The sequence below is a fragment of the Oryctolagus cuniculus genome, chromosome 9, assembly GCF_051225735.1.
Source record: "Oryctolagus cuniculus isolate XC-2025 breed Fujian yellow rabbit chromosome 9, ASM5122573v1, whole genome shotgun sequence".
Taxonomy (NCBI): Eukaryota; Metazoa; Chordata; class Mammalia; order Lagomorpha; family Leporidae; genus Oryctolagus; species Oryctolagus cuniculus.
In genome coordinates this window covers 60,125,356-60,143,910 of record NC_142875.1, presented here as the reverse complement: position 1 = coordinate 60,143,910, position 18,555 = coordinate 60,125,356, and the positions used below count along the sequence as shown (strand labels likewise).

The 18,555-nt window shown below is 46.7% G+C and overlaps 1 long non-coding RNA gene across 1 annotated transcript; it reads left to right on the top strand.

Moving 5' to 3' along the window:
* The first annotated feature begins 3,981 nt into the window (after window positions 1-3,981).
* On the top strand, window positions 3,982-18,213 carry LOC103349070 (uncharacterized). Its single transcript, XR_016213223.1, has 4 exons — window positions 3,982-4,167; window positions 13,932-14,017; window positions 15,704-15,773; window positions 17,643-18,213. It is a non-coding gene; the product is annotated as an uncharacterized LOC103349070 (long non-coding RNA).
* Window positions 18,214-18,555: the final 342 nt, after the last annotated feature.

Here is an 18,555-nt window from a genome sequence, read left to right as displayed (position 1 = left end):
TTTCATCTGTTTCTTTTTACTTTTTTAATATGGCTACTATAAAAATTTCAATGATGCCGCTGACTCACACGTGTGGCTTATATCATATTTCTACTGTTATCTGTCAGCAAAAAGGATCAAGGAAAATAGATATGGTTTTAATCAGAAAGGAATTTTATACAAGGATTTTGGTGTTTGTGAAACTACTGAAAAGGCTGAAGGTGGGAGAAAAATCAGTAGGTGGAAGAGATCTCTTTGGCTTTCAGGGTGACAACTAGCTTAAAGAGTGTTAGGAAGTTACTGCTCAGTGCAGGGGTCAGAAAATTCCAAGAAAATGTTGCTGATATCCCAGCTCCCCACAACACCCAAGTGGATGGCTGGCACAAGGGTTTAGCTGGTCTCTGCAAACATTTGGATCTGATGTGCCCGTGTGCCTACTATGGCTGCTGGAGGAAGAGTTAAAAGGTTCTGCTTTCCTTCTGCCTTCCAAATCTCTTGCAAACACATCCCCTGCGCAGAGTGAAAGTCATATCCAAGATCCTTGATGCTGTATGGGACCCAGTCTTGCAGTCCCTATGATATGCAGGAGAAAGGAGTGTATGCTGAGTGTTGAAAATAAAGACAAAAATTCCAAAACAAAACAAAACAAAAAAGGCCTCAATATTCAGCATACTCCTCAAGGAGAATTATATTCATCTTGGGGCCGTGAACATTGCCTGGCATCTAATAGGCATTCAATCAGTGAATATTGCAAAAACTGTGTGTGTTTTTGTTTATGTTGTTTCTTGTGTTTTGCTATTGTAGATAATGCTGAAATTGACATTTTCAAATAGGCCTCTTTTTTTTTTTTGATATATTTTCTAGGCATAGACATTCAGGAGTGGGATTGCTGAGAATTATGGTTGCTTAGTTTGGCCATACTGCTTTCCAAGTCTATAACCACACACGTATTATGTATTCAAGAATTATATAGAGAGGATGACTTCACAACATTACCAATCCTGTGCATAATCATTTGCTTATTTTTGTTCCAATTTAGTGCATGTAGGGTGAGCACAGTTTTCTTTGGATTGGGTTCTGGTTGAGAAAGTTATCAAAGGGATTAGAGATGGGGCTGACTGAGTCAGTGGCAGAAGTCATGATTTCTTTCATCATGGAAGGCTTTCAGCTGCCAAGAACTTTGTCCAGTTTAAGCCTTCCCTGCTGTTTTATGTGTTCTCCTCTTGAGATTAACTAAAAGGAATGGGAAACTTTGAATTACTGAATTCTCTCCTGCTGCTAGTGAGAGTTAAGAATAATTACACAGACATTTGACATTTGCTTCAGAGAAGGAAATATTAAATGGTAATAGCTAAATGAACCTTTTATTTTCTTCCCTGAATCTTGCTGTGTTTCCTGACAGGGCCTCACATGGTGATGGCTTATATGTTTATGAATTATATTCCAAGAACAAATAAATACTTCATTTCTCTGTAAGAGGAAGCTGAACTAGAAGCTGTGAAGACAGTTCAGTTGCCAGCCGCAGAAGGATTTGGGGCTCCTTCCCATAAAGGGGGTAAATAATATGATACCTCATAGCCTGCTGAGGAGATCAAATGATTTCCTACACAAAAAAGTGTTTATCTCTTCCCGGCGTGTGGAAGGGCTCAGTAAATGGTGGCCACTAGGACAGGTGTGAGGATCTGTGTGTTCCCCCACCTTAGCCCTGATGCTGTCGGTCACTTGTACCCTGAACCTCACTTCATTTGTATCAGCAGTAGCCAAGTGAAGAGACTACTTTATTATTATTATTATTATTATTATTATTATTTAACAGAGTTATAGTGAGGGAGAGAGAGACAGAGAGAAAGGTCTTCCTTCCGTTGGTTCACTCCCTAAATGGCCGCTACGGCTGGTGCTGCGCCGATCCAAAACCAGGAGCCAGGTACTTCTTCCTGGTCTCCCATGCGGGTGCAGGCACCCAAGCAGTTGGGCCATTCTCCACTTTCCTCCTGGGCCACAGCAGAGAGCTGGACTGGAAGAGGAACAGCCGGGACTAGAACCCGGCACCCATATGGGATGCCCATGCTGCAGTAGGAGGATTAACCAAGTGAGCCATGGTGCCAGCCCGAGTGAAGAGACTATTAACACTTAGCTGGGAAATACTGCAGAAGACATGTGGCCTTTCTGAGGTGTATGTGCAAGGAGCCTAGAGTGCCTATTTATTGAGTCACAGAATGGCTGAGCGGGCAAGGGTCTTTGACATCAGTAAGTAATTTTGTTTTAGAAATGGAGACCCAGAAAACTAAGTGAAAGACCTAAACTTTTCAAGCAAGTTAATGCCTGGCCTTAGAGTAGAAGTTGGCTCTTTGCATTCCCAGACTAGTGTCTACCTTATTCTACAATCGTACCACACCTGACAGCTGGCCAATGTGCTCTGCATATGCCAGAGGTGGTGAGTGGGTGGCAGGTGGGATGCACACTGTCTGTAAGAATTCCTTTTCCTTGGGCCAAAAAGGGAAGGGGTGCTATTTGATAGAGGTCCACTTTCTCTGGAGCAGCAATACCCAGTCTTTCTGAGAATGAGGATTAGTTTCTAATATTAACAGATCTCATTACCCCCCCCTTCAGAATGTTATAATAGCTGCAGACTTGATATCCAACATCAAAGTATGATAATGCCAGTTACCGTAAACTTGCCAGTGCTTTACAATGAAGACATACATGCATTTGAAAACAGATTGTACTTATATTATTCATTCACACTACAGACAAGGATCAGATGGAATTTAGACTCATAAATAGCTAGCAATAACTTCACCACCTCACTGAGTAACTTTCATGTACATTGACATGAGGGGCTGTTGGTTTTCTTGACTTTCTGAGAGTTCCCCAAAAAGAAGATGGAAATGTAGCAAAAATAAAAAGATGCAGCAGGTTAAATCATTTTGGCCCTCTCTCAAAAACAGTCCAACGCTAGCCTGTCAGCTTCAAAGAATGAGACTTGAACAACAACAAAAAAGCAAACAAAGCTCTTTCTTGTTCTTTCACATAATGCAACCATAAATTGATACCCACTTTGGAATGTTGGCCCCAACAGTCTGAAAGCCAAAGTATTCAAGGGCAGTTATGGTTCATTAACTGCAGTGAAAAAGAGTGATAGTGCTGAAGCTCCTGCAGCCAGACTTGTATGTTTTCTAATATTAGATAATATGCATATCATAGAAACAGATTTAAATTGCAAAATCCATTTTGTGTATTCTGGGGAAGGGCTAGGAAACAAGCAAAGCCAAGTTTCTGGGAGATTGTTCTGAAGGCCAAAGACCTCTGCCTCTCTCTCTCTCTTTAATTAATTCATTTATTTTGAAAGGCAGAGTTATAGAGAGGCAGAGAGAGAGAGAAAGGTTTTCCATAACCTGGTTCACTCCCCAAAGGGCTACAACGGGCAGAGCAGGGCCAATCCAAAGCCAGGAGCTTCTTCCGGTCTCCCACATGGGTGCAGGGGCACAAGAACTTGGGCCATCTTCCACTGCTTTCCCAGGCCTTACCTGCTATGGCACAGCGCTAGCCCCAGACCTCCGGCTCTTTAGAACAGTTTTGGAGGGACCTGCATCGTGGTGTCTGGGTAAAGCCACCACCTGCAGCGTCAGCATACTTTATTGACCATGGTTCAAATCCTGGCTGCTCCACTTCCGATCCAGCTCCCTGCTAATGCACCTGGGAAAGAAGCAGAAGATGGCCCAAGTCCCTGGGCCCCTTTACCTAGGAGCTTGGGCCCTTGCACTCATATGCGAGACCTGGAAGAAGCTCCTGGCTTTAACGGGCCCAGCCAGGCCGTTGCGGCCACTTGGGGAGTGAACCAGCATAGAAAAATCTCTCTCTCTGTAACTCCACATTTTAAATAAATAAAATAAATCTTAAAACAAAAATGGTTTCAGAGCTGTCTGGGCCAGTGAACAGGACAACCTAATAGAGTGAGTAGGGTAAGAGTTCCCCTGTCTGGGGCTGTTCCCAAGTCAAGGAGGCTTTCCGTCTCCTGGAAGGACGGAGGGCGGGACTTCCGGCGAGGGCTGCCTGAGGGGTTAGTGGTTCATCCTCACAGGACAAGTAGAAAACTGGAAGCAGGAAGTCCAGCAAATCATTTCCAGGAGTTGTAAATTGACCAAAGGCAGACAACAAAGTTCCATTCTTGAAGAACTGGAGCTTCGGGTAAGAGCAACAGGAGTCTGCGGCCTTCTTGCCTGAAGCTGCTTCCGTCCCCTCCTGCCTGTCCCATAGGCCGGAGCGGTGGATTGAGAAGGTGGATTGAGAAGCGGGGCGCTGGCCCCGAAGATGGGCAACTCTGCTGCCAGAAGGGACCGACTCAATTCGGGGTGTGTGTGTGTGTGTGTGTGTGTGTGTGCGCACGCGCGCATGTGCGTACCGGGGCGGCTTTACAGGCTAAAAACGGAACACTCAGTTGGGAAAGAATGAGGAAAGCCTGTCACTTTGCTCGACCGTGTGTTCTCGGTTGGGGGGAGCCATGGACTAGCCAGAAATTTAATGGAGAGGAGGGACGTCTGAGAGCTCAGAAATGAGATGTTGGGGCTGCTCTTGTGGTGTAGCAGGTAAGGCTGTCGCCTGCAGTGCAGGCTTCCCATATGGGCACCGGTTCGGGTCCTGGCTGCTCCTCTTCCACTTGAGCTCTCTGCTATGGCCTGGGAAGGCAGCGGAGGATGGCCCAAGACCTTGGGTCCCTGCACTCACACGGGAGGCCCGGAGGAAGCTCCTGGCTCCTGGCTCCTGGCTTCAGATTGGCGCCGCTCCGGCCGTTTTGGCCATCTTGGGAGTGAACCAGCCGATGGAGGAACACCCCCCACCCCCACTCTCTAGCTCTGCCTTTCAAATAAATAGAGAAATCTTAAAAAACAAGACAAAACAAACAAACAACCAACAAGGAAGGAGATGGTGCTACAAAAGGGCTGAGATAAATTCCCTACCTATTCCTGGCTGACTAGCAAATTATGCATGCATGAGGCAGACCCAAGAGAGCCTAGCTGAGACAGAAAACAAGGCCGATTGAGAACTGGCTGCAACTTTTTTTCCTTTTCTTTCCTCCATATTTTTAAAGAATTGTCTTATTTAATCTTTATAATAATCTTTTTAAAGCAGATTTCTTTATTTATTTGAAAGAGTTGCAGAGAGAGAGGGGGAGTTAGAAAGGGAGATCTTCCACCTGCTAGTTCACTCCTTAGATGGCTGAAACAGCCAGGACTGGGCCAGGTGGAAGCCAGGAGCCAAGAGCTTCATCCGGTCTCTCACATGGGTGGCAGGAGCCCAGACACTTGGGTCATCTTCCACTGCTTTTTCCCAGACCATAGCAGGGAGCTGAATGGGAAGTCAAGCAGCTGGGGCAAGAACTGATACCCATTTGGAGTGCTGGTGTCACAGGAGGTGGCTTTACTGCTATGCTACAACGCAGGCCCAGTCAGGAGATTCCTGGTCCAGTGCTCTTCCTACTGCCTTGTATGTCTGACAGGAAAATCCCGAGGCCATGGTGGTGCTGGATGTCAGTTTAGCTACATACTATTTTGGGTACTTCTGTAGTGGTGATGTTGAGGCAGTGTTGCTTAGTAGAAAGGGCATGGGTTTGGGTCTATCAGAATGAAGTTTTAATCCGAGTTCTTTCTCTTACTATTTGAGTGAATCTGGGTGAGCTATGTAACTACTCTGTATCTTATTTAATACTCATAAAAGCCCAGTGAAGTAGGCATTATTATCTCCATGTTCTAGCATGCAGTGAAGTGAGGACTTTTTTGAGGGGTTGGGGTGAGCACTAAAATTATAATGGCTGTAAATTGAGTACCTACTATCATATGATAGGTGTCTAATATTTTGTTGTTTTTGCTGATGATGCAGTAAAGGAATTATGGCCAGGCCGATAGAGCCAGAGAGCCTCTCTCCCCACATGATCACCAAGAACATCATACGATGCTAGTAAAGATGCTAGAACAGGTGAGACATCTGCATGGCCCCTGTGCTGGTTTTCTGTGGCTGCTGGAAGAAGTTATAAACTTAGTGACTTAAACTTAGCTCCATAGGTCAGAAGTCCAGATACAGTGTGGCATGACTGGGTCCTCCACTTTAAGTCTCATAATGCTGTAGGATGTGGACAAGGCCTGTTTTTTTTCTGGAAGCTCTGAGCATGAACCTACTTCTAGGCTCATTCAGGCTGTTGGCTAAATTAAGTTGCATATAGGGCTGAGGTCCCTGTCTCCTTCCTGGCTGTCAGTCAGAGGTCGACCCTTGCCCCTAGAGGCTGTTTGAATTCCTTCTTATATTTTCCATGTGCTCCCCTACCTTCCAGCAAAAGGGGATCTAGTTCCTTTCTTTTTTTTTTTTTTTTTTTTTTTTTTGACAGTTAGTGAGAGAGGGAGAGACAGAGAGAAAGGTCTTCCTTTTCCGTTGGTTCACCCCCCTGCCCCCCAAGTGGCCACTGTGGCTGGCGCGCTTCGCCAACCCGAAGCCAGGAGCCAGATGCTTCTTCCTGGTCTCCCTTGCAGGTGCAGGGCCCAAGGACCTGGGCCATCCTCCACTGCCCACTGCCTTCTTGGGCCACAGCAGAGAGCTGGACTGGAAGAGGAGCAACCGGGACAGAATCCGGCGCCCCAGATCCTTTCTTGATTAGAATTTCTTCAACTTTTTTTTCTGCCGAATTTCTCTGATTCATACGATTGCATTGGGCCCACTGTATAATACAGGCCAATCTCTGTGTCTTATAATCCATAACCTTAATCACATCTTGCAAAGCCCTTCAGGCACAGGTTGTAGGGATTAGGGCATGGACATTTCAGGGGTATGTTCTGCCTACCATAGTCTTTCAAGGAAGAACAGACAGAGGCAAACTTGAGATAAGAAGCAACATTCAAGTGGAACTAGAAGCAACTTTAGGGAATATAAAGTGTGGGCTTGGGTTAGTATGGCAGTCTTGAGGACCTGTGCTGTTTTTTCTTCAAATAATGACTTTATTTGGGAGAAATGCCCCTCTTCATTCTCTGTGGGTTTTGTGGATTCTGTTACAGGAGTTCATCCATTTGGCCACAAGGATAAGATCCCTGACCCCAAATGGGCCAATTAGATGATCTCTGTCGCAGGAACTGACTCAAGCAGAGGCACACAGGCATTGAGAGTGACTGGCATTGGAAGCAGAGTTATGGTATGTCCGTGTTCTAGGGAGGGGGTCATGAGTTTTGTCGTTGAGCTCATTGGTGCAGCCCTCATTTAGTCTTTCCTGGGGCCTGATTGTTCAACTCTTCCTTTGGTGCTGGGACCTACTTAGAATGCTTCCAATACATCTTTTCTGGCTTAAGTTACTCATAGTTGGTTTCTATTGCTGACACCAAAGAATCCTGACTGATAAGCTTCCTCTGCATACCCTGGATGCCACCGTGATTACACAGAAGAACATTTATTCAGGTCTTTCATTGCAACTATGCTGGGAATTAATTACTGACACCGTTTCTAATCTTTGTAATGGAGCTTCTTACCTTGAGCCGTGTCTTTTTAACACTTCCTTCATTAACCCTGATAAACCTGGAGCAGACATACAGAAAAGTATTTAATAATATGTAATGCTTCAGAAATCAGGTTACATTAAAGACATCAGCCAGAGAGGCAGAAATCACCACTACTTTTAACCTTTTATTACCTACTACCTGTGAGTTACAATCACACAATATAATTCTCATTCAAGATGATGGCCTGGATCATAAAATCTCAAGTATGAAATGTCCTCTGTTTATTTCAGAAGGCAACTGTGCGATACAACCAGTCTGCTTATTTATTTTTTATGATTCAGTGCTTTAAGGGGTTAGCCCATATTACATGGCACATTCACTCCTCCAGCATGCCTCATCCCTTGACAATGAAGGGATCAAGGAGGTCTTATAGTAGGTAAGAATTAAGATGCAAATTGCGTACAAGGCACTGACCCTTGTGTTTCTGGCATGATGAATTCAAGGGAGTGTTCTGAGCAACCCACATGCATTCAAAGGATGGCTGAAGGAAATTAGTGCTCCTCTTGCCTTGGTTGTGATCATGAGTCTTTAAAGAGGGTTTCAAGATCTGTTCTGACTGCTGGACAAGCAGCGACCCTGGGTGGACAGAAATGCAGTTGCTGTTAGGGAAAGCTTTGATGGGAAGAGTACAATATTCAGTTTGATCCTTTGTGAAGAGAGCAACCGCAAGGTCACACATCCAGCGCTCAAGTTGGTTCTTGGTGAAGATTAGGAGGCAATGAGTCTGCCTGCTGAGAGTCAACTTTGGACCCCTCAGTATGGCTCTTCACACCCCAGGAACCCAATTTTTTAAAAGAAGACATTTGGAGAAGCAATTCAGTCCCTCAGACTGCTTCCCCCTCTTAGTCAGGAGAACAATCTCTCAAAGACAATTCAGTCCAGTAATAATAGTAATTCAGGGACCATAACCACTTCCTGCATTTATATCACTTTGCCTTTCCAGAGGGACAAAACACGTTAAAGTTCCTTTCTCATTCCAGAAGGCAAGGAGCCACTGTTCCCTCTTGAGCTCCCAAGAGGCCCCCTGATGACTAACCTGAAAGGATTTGTTCCTCACAAAATCATCACCATACCTTGTGATCTTCTCAGCACTTGTAAATGCAATATTTCATGCTACCTTCTAATGTAGAATTTTGCTTGCTTCCTCCCTCCCTCCCTCCCTCCATGCCGCCTTTTCCTTCATTCTCTTAGTAAGATTGAGCAGTTTGGATGATATGCTTATAGTCGTCTGCCAGGCAGCTGCCTTTCAATTTATAAAAAGTCAGTGGTACTTTTCCAGTCTTCGGGCTGCACAGCAGTTCCTCTGGCCTCACGCAGGATAATGACCACCTCGGCAGTGACTCAGCGGCCTCCGTAAGTGCCCTGGATGCATTGTTTTCCTGCGCAGCGACAAGGCCTCCGCTCTGTCCCTTTAACACAAAGGCATTGTTGTTGACTAGTTTTGAAGGAAAATTTATTTTCCCCCGCCCTCCAAACCACAACTTTGACACCTCCTCCTCCCCCTCTTCATAATAGTCACAGTAGGACATTCAATTATAGCTAAAAGCCCTAGATTTAAGTGACAGATTAAGAGGCTCCGCAGGTTGCTACTCTAATGTTCACTTCACCTGTTGGTTTATTTATTTATTTTTTAACCTGCAGGCGCCGGGTTTTAGGAAAGCCTTGGAGAGGTGCTGTGTGCTGATGCATCCCATGGTGGTCCATGCCCCTCTGCTGTATTCTGGCTGTGGGTAAGACCATTGGGTAAGACCAGCTTCAGGGAGCCTCTCTGCAGGGCACCACTGCCCACTGCCGTGGCACCTTTGATCCCTGGCCCCAGCTCCAGAGGCTCCAAGTGCACAAAGTGACAGGAGATTGGAGGGGAGCCCTCCAGATGCCCCAGCACCAGCCTGGCCTAGAGCCTGGCACACAGTGGGTGCTCCCTACAGACGGTCTGCAGGATGAAAGAATGAGCCGCTCGCCAGCTGTGAGCTTAAGCATCCACGCTTGCTTCAGGTGGAGGTAAGGGGCAGCCTACAGTGCCACCCACTCCTCTTGAAATTATAGAAGGGGGAAAAATGTCTCTTTCATTTGGGCTTCAAAGCGTACATTTCTTGCTCCCCTCCTGCTCTCCTCTTTCTGCCCCTTCCCTGCTGTCCTCCAGCAGCCTTTCCCAGGAGTCTTTGCCCTCCCTGGCACCTCACAGGAAGCTGCTCTCAGCTGCTTTTCAACTGGGACCCTCTCAACTTGAGGGCAGGGCTTCCCAGGAAACGCTGTGCGGTAATAAGGATGCCGGACTGCTAGGCTGTAAAGATTGGAATGCCAGTGGTGAATTCCAGATGCTCTCTCCCTTCAGGTGAAAGCGGAGTTGTTGGGAGAGTTTCTGCAGCCTGCTCACGCCTGCTGTACAGGGCTGTTGCTTCCTGGGACATAGGACTATCTGAGAGGCTGCTCGGGCAGGGACAGCCAGGAAGTCGGCCATGGCCTTAGTCTGGGCGCACCTTCTGTCTTGCCTCCAATGTTGGCTGAGGGCCCTGGGCATCTCCAGGTTGCAACCCTGCCTCCTGCTCACCGCTCCCCAGTTCTTCCCTAGCCCCAGGGTCCCCCTGCTCAGAGCACTCAGAGCAGGCCTTCCCTTCCAGAGTCCTCCCAAGCTGGCGCTTTCTTAAGGCTCTTCTGTGTGCTGGAGCTGGATCTTAACTCTTTTATTTTTATAAAGATTTATTTTATTTATTTGAAAGACAGAGTCACAGAGAGAGGTAGAGACAGAGAGAGAGAGGTCTTCCATCCTCTAGTTCACTCCCCAGATGGCCATAACGTCCAGAGCTGTGCTGATCTGAAACCAGGAGCTGCTTCTGGGTCTCCCACATGGGCACAGGGGCCCAAGGACTTGGGCCATCTTCTACTACTTTCCCAGGCCATAGCAGAGAGCTGGATTGGAAGAGGAGCAGCCGGGTCTCGAACCAGTGGCCACATGGGATGCTGGAGCTTCAGGCCAGGGCTTTAACCCGCTGCACCACGGCAATGGCCCCTGAATCTTAACTCTTGTGGGATGGGTTCCCTCTAGCAGTTGCTCCGGGAGTGCCTGGCCCTGCCCTCCGCCGAGGTTGAATATGCTGAGTGTCTCATTGTAGTGGGTTGTGAGTTCCTGAGGATGGCGGTAATCTGTCTTATTTTACATTTCTACCACAGTGTCAAGCATGTCTCATAGATGGGTGGAAAGTGTTGAGAGAGAAGGAGGCAGGAGGGAAGGAAGGTGAAGAGAGAGGAAGACATGAGAGGGAAGAAGAAATGACAGGTTGGGGGTCTGGTTTCTGCTCTCTGCAACTAGCCTGTTACCTAATTGCCAAGCTGGTTCTTTATTTTTTAATTATTAAAGATTTTTACTTATTTATTTGAGAGGCAGAGTTACAGACTCAGAGAGGGAGAGACAGACAGAAAGTTCTTCCATCTGCTGGTTCACTCCCCAAATGGCTGCAACAGCCGGAGTTGGGCTGATCTGAAGCCAGGAGCCAGAAGCTTCTTCCGGGTCTCCCACGCTGTTTCTGGGGCCCAAGGACTTATCCCATCTTCTAGTGCTTTCCCAGGCTATGAGCAAAGAGCTGGATGGAAAAGGAGCATCAGGGACAGGAAATGAACCGGCACCTGTATGGGATGCTGGCACCACAGGCAGATGCTTAGCCTACTATGCCACAACACCAGCCTGCCAAGCTGGTTCTAAAAGTAAACTAGTATTGTGTACAGTCCTCTGGATTTGAATTTCCACCCTAGAAGCAGATAGGTAATGGATTGTCTCACAGAGAACTGCAGCATTTGTTTTATAGCTTTGATGGTACAATCTAATATATCATTAAACCCACAGGTTTTTTTCCTCCCATCCTCTGGATCCCTTATTGTTAGTAACCATGCTGATCTTAAGCCCCGCTTTGAAGTTGGATACAGTTGGTATTTTAAATTTAGCCTTTATCAGCAATGAGTTGTGTCTGGTAATTGCAAATTATTTGAACAAGAGGAAAATTGTATAGCAAGAATCTGAAAAGGTCAGGGGAGCTGTGTCTAGAAACTGCAGCTAGAGGATTAAAGAACTTTGGCTTGGAGCATTAATTTTAGACAATCACTAAGGCCCATTAAATTAGACTGGAACTACATTTGTGCAAGGAGCACATTGTGGAAATTTTTTTTTGCTTAAGTGACATGTGTGTGTATGTGTATGTTTGTGTGTAGACATGCATGCGTAAAAGCAAGATTCCAACAGGCTGAGGTTCAGCTGCCACACCCTAGTAAGGGCACAGGGTTGTTAGATCCATATTCTATTTTTTTAAATTAATTAATTTTTTTTTTTTTGACAGGAAGAGTGGACAGTGAGAGAAAGAGACAGAGAGAAAGATCTTCCTTTGCCGTTGGTTCACCCTCCAATGGCTGCCGCGGCCAGCACGCTGCGGCTGGCACACAGCGCTGATCCGATGGCAGGAGCCAGGTACTTCTCCTGGTCTCCCATGGGGTGCAGGCCCCAAGCACCTGGGCCATCCTCCACTGCACTCCCTGGCCATAGCAGAGAGCTGGCCTGGAAGAGGGGCAACTGGGACAGAATTCGGCGCCCCAACCGGGATTAGAACCCAGTGTACCGGCGCCGCAAGGCAGAGGATTAGCCTAGTGAGCTGCGGCGCCGGCCCATATTCTATTCTGAATGATCAGTACCCAGGCTGTGTTCATCACTAAATCTCATGATCTCCAAAGCAGTGAGGCCTAGACATATGCATTTGCTTCAGATGGAGATAAGGGGAGAACTACAAATGCCACCCAACTGAAGAAAATAGCTCTACCGTACCCCCTCTTTATTTTGGCCACTTGCTTAAGGAAGTTTTAAACAAATGTATTTGCATTTTTATATCTTCCATGTCAGACTTATCTGGAGGCCTAGCCTAAATCCAACTTAGGAGTCATGCCCACGGACTTTGGAATCCTGTCTGCCATGAAGCTGTCCATCCCTCATCCCTCCCATTCATGTCTCAGGTCTTGATTTCCCTTATTTCAGCAGAGGCTGGCCCTCCACATACCAGGATCTAGAGCTCCCCTTCTGTGCCAGCGTTTTTCCAGGGGCTTCAAGAGAGTGGAGTTGGAGGTTTTCAGGATTCCCTCCTTGGAGCTACAGCCTGGAGAGGAAGGAGCTGTGGGGTCAGCCCAGACTCATGCTCCTCTTCTGTCCACACTGGCCTAGGAGCATCCTACAACTGAGCTCTCTTTCTCTGGGAGTCCCACTAGATCTCCTGAGTGACCAGAGTGCTCTTGGCCTTGTTGCATGGGCCTCACCCAGGAGGCCCCAGTACACAGCGCTCTACCCACCGCCCCTACCCTAGCCTGGAAGGTACTGATGAGCGGGCAGCCTCCACCTTCTAGAAGCTGGTTGCAAAGAAGGCCATCAGCTGGGCACTGCAGTGATCATACTCGCCACCTCTTGCCCAAGACATTCTCATCTGTGACTGCCCTCTGGCTTCAAGTGCAGAGTCAGAAAGGGCAGACTAGGAGAGAGGCTCCCAGGGAGATTCTCTTTTATTCCTGCCATGGGCCCAGCCCACAGTCTTCTGACGAGAGTTCCCGTCGGGTCCCCTGTGCCTTTTTTGAGACAGCTTTTTCTTCCTCCACTGTGTCCCTCACTTTCTATTTCCTTCTCTTTCCTTCCTTGCTGTTCTTTGCTTCCACCTTAACCTTTCTCTTATGTTTTTACACTCTTTGCCTTTTGTCTCTCTGTCTTTCTGCCCCCTCAGCTTCCTCTCTGATCTCTTCTCCCAGAAGGAGGGGCACCACCTTCACTGAGTCCTGAGAGCAGCAGTGGCCCTGCCTAGCCTTGTTGGTATATCTGAGTGCTGCTGGCTGTGCACACCCACTCCCTGCCAGCCTTCCCACATCCCCAGTGCCTGGCTCAGTTGCCTGCCCTGTGCTTCATTGCCCAGGGCCAGAGCCAGCCTGTGCTTTTGTGTTTTGTGCCAGTTTGTCTCCCTTGGACCTCTCTTTCTCCCACATTGTCATACAGGGGAGTAATAAACCCTTATTTCCTTTTGGTTCCCCTCAGTGCCTTGAAGGTGCTTAAAAAAATACTTGTTGACTAGTGCAGACACTAAATTAGCCAATCAGGCTAACTAAGCTTCCTGGAGGACTAAGGTCTAGGCCAGGGTAAGCAGATTCCTCTGAGCTGAGTGGTATTCTCTGGCAAGCCTATGGGGAAGAAGGGGGTGTGGGCCTGGGAGCTCAGACTTTGGAGCATAGACTCCAGGATCAGATTCTGGCTCCATCGCAGCCCAGTGGGAGAACTTGGGTAAGTGATCCCCCGACTATGACCCAGTTTCCTCATCACCTCAGTGAGGATGATAATAGGCTCTTTCATTGCTGTGATGGTGTCTTAAGGTGTCACTGTATGCTGCTTTCTTCTCTTTCTTCCAGTTGAAGACAGAAGGCACAGGTGCCCAACCCTGGGCAGCCTCTGAGAAGGCACGTGTGAGCCAGTGACATGGGAGTGCAGAGCCCAGGTAGGACCCAGCCAGCTGGGGCTGCTCATTGTAGCCTTAGGATGCTGAGAATATGTTGACACACAGAGGACAGATGAACAGCCTATGCTTGCTTAGTCGGTTCTACCCTGTTTAGTTCATTGAACAAATAGATGCTGATGGCTTTCGGAGTCACATGATTTTGACTGCCCTGGTACCCCTATGAGAGGTGGGCAGGTGTGGATGTGTAGCCCGTAGTGTCCAAGCCCACTGCTACTAGATGGCCTTCCTGTAACTGGGCTAGAAGTTTGAGGGGACCTTCCTTTGGTCATCATCTGGGTGAGACTGTGAAGCTGGCTAACGTACAGGTGGGCTTGAGCTTACCTACACCTGACAGCAAGTAGGTTCTAGCCCCGTATGGTTGGTTCCAATTCATCCACCATGATGTGGGAATTTTAAGGGTATCATGGTTAAGAGCAGGCACTTTGCAGTTGCACAGATATCAGTTCAAGTTCAAGTTCTTCACTGATGTGTGGCCATGTTTTGTCACCCAATCTCCTCGAGCTTCTGTTCTCCCATTTACTATATATATATATATATATATATATATATATATATATATATATATAAAGCACCTACCTCATGGGCTGCTCATGAGGACAATATGAGGTCATGTGTGCCAAGCTTATAGCAGAGGCCATAGGGAAGATTTTTTTTAACTTTTATTTAATGAATATAGATTTCCAAAGTACAGCTTATGGATTACATTGGCTTCCCCCCCCCGCCCATGACTTCCCTCCCACCCGCAACCCTCCCCTTTCCCGCTCTCTCTCCCCTTCCATTCTTATCAAGATTCATTTTCAATTTTCTTTATATCAGAAGATCAGTCTAGTATACATTAAGTAAAGATTTCAACAGTTTGCACCCACATAGAAACACAAAGTGAAAAATACTGTTTGAGTACTCGTTATAGCATTAAATCACAATGTACAGCACATTAAGGACAGAGATCCTACATGAGGAGTAAGTGCACAGTGACTCCTGTTGTTGACTTTACAAATTGACACTCCTGTTTATGGCATCAGTAATCTCCCTATGCTCCAGTCATGAGTTTCCAAGGCTATGGAAGCCTTTTGAGTTCTCCGACTCTTATCTTATTTAGACAAGGTCATAGTCAAAGTGGAAGTTCTCTCCTCCCTTCAGAGAAAGGTACCTCCTTCTTTGAAGACCTGTTCTTTCCACTGGTATCTCACTCACAGAGATCTTTCATTTAGGTCCTTTTTTTTTTGCCAGAGTGTCTTGGCTTCATAGGGAAGATTTTTAAATAGAATATACCATGCTCAGAGGCACCACCTTCTCCAGGCCTGTTGCCTGGAGAAGAATGAAGAGGGAATGAAAGGCGGCACAGTATCACAGAAACACGAACATGGGAGTCTGAAGCTGAAGCCAAAGACACTTCTGCATCCAAAATGCCTGTGGGATCATGGGGGGATACTACAGCCCAAATGCATATAAGGGTCCAGGCATCTTGGTAGTGTTTGAGTGATTGAGTTTTCCCGCTGTGGGGTTTTCATGCGCATGAGATGTGAAATGTAGCATGCATTGACATCATTTTAATGATGGGATGCTCCAGAATCTTCCACTGAAACCGCTGTGCTGTCAGAAGCTGACATGATAACGACACTGCAGAAGGGACTCCCTGGGAAATCACTGCTCATTTCCTTTCAGGCAGTTCGTTTACCTGCAGAAGCTGGACCCGCTGCTCTGCTCCACAGCATCTGGCAATTGACACGATCCCGTAAGTCAATTTTGCAGCTGAGTGGACTGAGGCCCCAGAAAGCCAAAGGCCTGAAGTAGAAAATATCAAGCAGGTGACTCATTAAGTCTGGAGTCTAGGACTTGAGCTCTGTGGAACAGCCTACGCACTACTGATCTTATTGGATATTAGGAAGCCTGATTGGTCTGTGGCCTCAGTTTCGGCCAGCATGAGAAGAGAGTGAGAGCTCGGGAACAGTTTCCCCTGCTGAGTTTTCAGGGTTTTGAATGTATTATCCTCCTACCCAGCTCACTTTGATTCTCCATCTAATTCTCATCATCTGCCACTACTTCTGCCTTGCACGTTCCATTGTGTTCCATCCAAGGTGCTTGCAAATGCTTCCATTTCTTCAGGAGCTCCACACCTCCCATCTCAACTTGGCAGATGGCCTGCTCTGCCTTTGCTTTTCCTGAGAAGACTGAGACCCATTGAGCGACCTCTGGTCATCTCCTCTACTTCACTGTCTCTGATTTGTCATGTCCCCTCCACTTTCAGAAAATGAAGTGGACATTCTCCTCAACAGAGCCAGCCTCAGATGCCATCCTTTTGGCCTGGACCCTCTGAGATCCTCCTGTAGTCCAGATTGTTTCTCTCTCCACTGTACCCTCAGACATGCACTTGATCCGGTTGTATCTCCCCACCTCATCTCTACTCCTTTTCACCAGTTATCCACACTGCGCCCACCAGTTTCTCACCCCTGTGTCCTCTCAAACTTCTTTGATGGCCATCTCCCCTAGCTTCTACTCAAATGGCACCTCTGAAGGTCAGAGATGTGGGTAAAACTTCCCAATCTTTATCACTCAGGGCTTTGTAACCTTGAACACTCTTAACCACCTATCTTCCTTGAAACTCTTTCCTTGGTGGGTCTCCATGGCCCTCAACTCTGAGTTCTCATCATGTTTCTCACCCATTGCTTTTTCATTCCCAAGGCAAATCTTCTTCTTTTTATTACAGATCTCATATTTTCTAGTATTTCTCTGAAAACTCATTTGTTCTCTTATTCCTAAGCTCTGTGGAATTAGTTGGTAAGGGAAACTGAGATAGTGAGAATAGGAGGCATCTGTTTGCTTTTGGGTTTCTTGGCATTTGAAGGGATTGCTCCAGTGTGTCCCATTGTTGTTCATTTCCTGGCTTCTGTGTCTTCCTAACTTACATGATGCAAATGTACATTCAATACTTTGTTTATGGACTCTGGAATCAAGAGTCTTAAGCTGTGTTGTTGACTGGTTGACTTCAAGATGAATGGCAGGTCTATATCTCTTCCTGTCTGGTTTGTGAAAAAAAAAACCAAACTTCTGTGCTGCTGCCTTTTGGACCAGATGTGATGTATAACTGACCTTTGAATGGGCTGATGGGGGAATACACAGACCCTGGCAGTGACCTGGTGGTTTGATATACAGAGCCTGCCTTATTCAGAATGGCTGACAGCGCTTCTGCTTGGCAGGAGTATTCCTGCCTCAGAAGCAGAGGTGCCCAGGAAGAGGGAGTACTGAGTACCCCCTCTCACTGACCACCCTCTTCCCAGTAGCAGCACCATCTGAGCAGCAGCCCAACTAAGTAAGCGTCCCTAGAGCATGACCTCGAGCCCACCAGGCTTCTTTCTCAGTGAAAATCAACCTTGTTTTAAATTAGTCTTTGTGTCTGCTCTGGCTTTCAATAAGATTCTTTTGTGAACTTTATCAACATCACTGACAAACTGGGAGATGCCCAAATCTCAACAGAAATCAATCAAGCGTTACAATTTTTGGGGAAAAAATAGTTGGTTTGTTTTCTGACTTGTACCACAAACAGCGGCTCCAATCTGTCATTATGACTGAGAACATGTCACAACAATCTGTTTTTATTCTTTAGGAAAGAAGAACAACATCTTGCTCTCCTCCAGCTACAGCTAATTTAGAAAATTTGCAAGCTGACATGCAACTTGATTAAAATGACCTGGAGTCACCAATTCTTTTAAAATGCAACTCAATGCTCACAACCTCAGACCTTCTGTAGTCCAATTGTCTCCTTCAGAGCTTTTTTCTTTTCTTTTTTGTTGGGGGTTGGGAGAACAGGGATCAAAAAAGAACTGTATATTATAATCCACATGGAGATTTTAAATTATTTTCATTTTACATGGAGATTCTTATTTTTATTCTCATGGTTTCACCCCCATTCCATAGGGTTAGAAAATGTGTAGGAATCTAGAGCCGGCGCCGCGGCTCACTAGGCTAATCCTCTGCCTTGTGGTGCCGGCACACCGGGTTCTAGTCCTGGTCGGGGCGCCGGATTCTGTCCCGGTTGCCCCTCTTGCAGGCCAGCTCTCTGCTATGGCCAGGGAGTGCAGTGGAGGATGGCCCAAGTGCTTGGGCCCTGCACCCCATGGGAGACCAGGAGAAGTACCTGGCTCCTGCCATCGGATCAGCGCAGTGCGCTGGCCGCAGCGCGCTGGCCGCGGTAGCCATTGGAGGGTGAACCAATGGCAAAAGGAAGACCTTTCTCTCTCTCTCTCTCTCTCTCTCTCTTTCTCTCACTATCCACTCTGCCTGTCAAAAAATAAATAAATAAATAAATAAATAAAGAAAGAAAGAAAGAAAGAAAGAAAGAAAATGTGTAGGAATCTGTCCCACTTTGATTGGGCTGACTTGATCTTTGTCAAAGCCTGGCTGTGCTGAGAATAATGGTGTTACCTCTTAGGAAAACCACTGGGTCAAACAAAAACAATATCAGTTTGGCCGATTCAAGCATATAAGGTTTTGTATGATGGAAACTGAGGAAGCATTTA